This window comes from Glandiceps talaboti, chromosome 7 (genome assembly GCF_964340395.1).
Source record: "Glandiceps talaboti chromosome 7, keGlaTala1.1, whole genome shotgun sequence".
Classification (NCBI taxonomy): domain Eukaryota; kingdom Metazoa; phylum Hemichordata; class Enteropneusta; family Spengelidae; genus Glandiceps; species Glandiceps talaboti.
In genome coordinates, this window is record NC_135555.1 from 25,356,629 (window position 1) to 25,357,724 (window position 1,096).

Genomic DNA, 1,096 nt, shown 5'->3' on the forward strand with positions numbered 1-1,096 from the left:
GACAATTCTCTACTCCCCCTCTCTGTAAAACCGAAAACAGTCTGACCCCCCTCTATCACTTAATTCTAAAACATGATGACCCCCCCCCCCCAGGGTCCCCTATATATCATATCAACACGCCGGGTACTTCATCGTGAATCAGAGTGACTTGACTATGTGTCGTAAATTCTTTATAAGACAGTACACCATCATGTAATTAGCGACTACAGAGGATTGAAATATTTCAAAACAAGAAAGATAAAAAGAAGCTTTAATAGCATCTTGACAGTAAAACGTAGAAGGGAAGCTTGAGATGGGAATATATGCATCACTCATGGGGGGGGGGTCCTAGGCGATCTCCCCTACTACTAGAAACTCTGGAGGGTTTTTTGACACTCACAGCCAATTTTTAGGATATTCAGACACTTTTAGCCAATAATTTCCAAGCTTTACGAGACAGCACCATCAAGTACATGTACTACTATTTTACACATAAGTCAGCACATCTGATGGTTGTATCATTGCTACATGGTAGGCAGAACGTTGCTACATGGTAGGCAGAACGTTGCTACATGATAGGTAGAACGTTGCTTCATGGTAGGCAGAACGTTGCTTCACGGTGGGCAGAACGTTGCTACATGGTAGGCAGACCGTTGCTACATGGTAGGCAGAACGTTGCTACATGGTAGGCAGAACGTTGCTTCACGGTAGGCAGAACGTTGCTACATGGTAGGTAGAACGTTGCTTCATGTTAGGCAGAACGTTGCTACATGTTAGGCAGAACGTTGCTTCATGGTGGGCAGAACGTTGCTACATGGTAGGCAGAACGTTGCTACATGGTAGGCAGAACGTTGCTACATGTTAGGCAGAACGTTGCTACATGGTAGGCAGAACGTTGCTACATGGTAGGTAGAACGTTGCTACATGGTAGGTTGCTTCGTGGTAGGCAGAACGTTGCTTCATGGTAGGCAGAACGTTGCTACATGGTCCATATGTGACCATTTCGGGGGGGGGGCAGTGTTTGGTTGTTCGTTGGTTTGTTGTCGTTTACTCATGTATGTATCTACTCATTTGTCAGTTTATTTTGTTTGTTTGTTTGTTTGTTTGTTTGTTTATT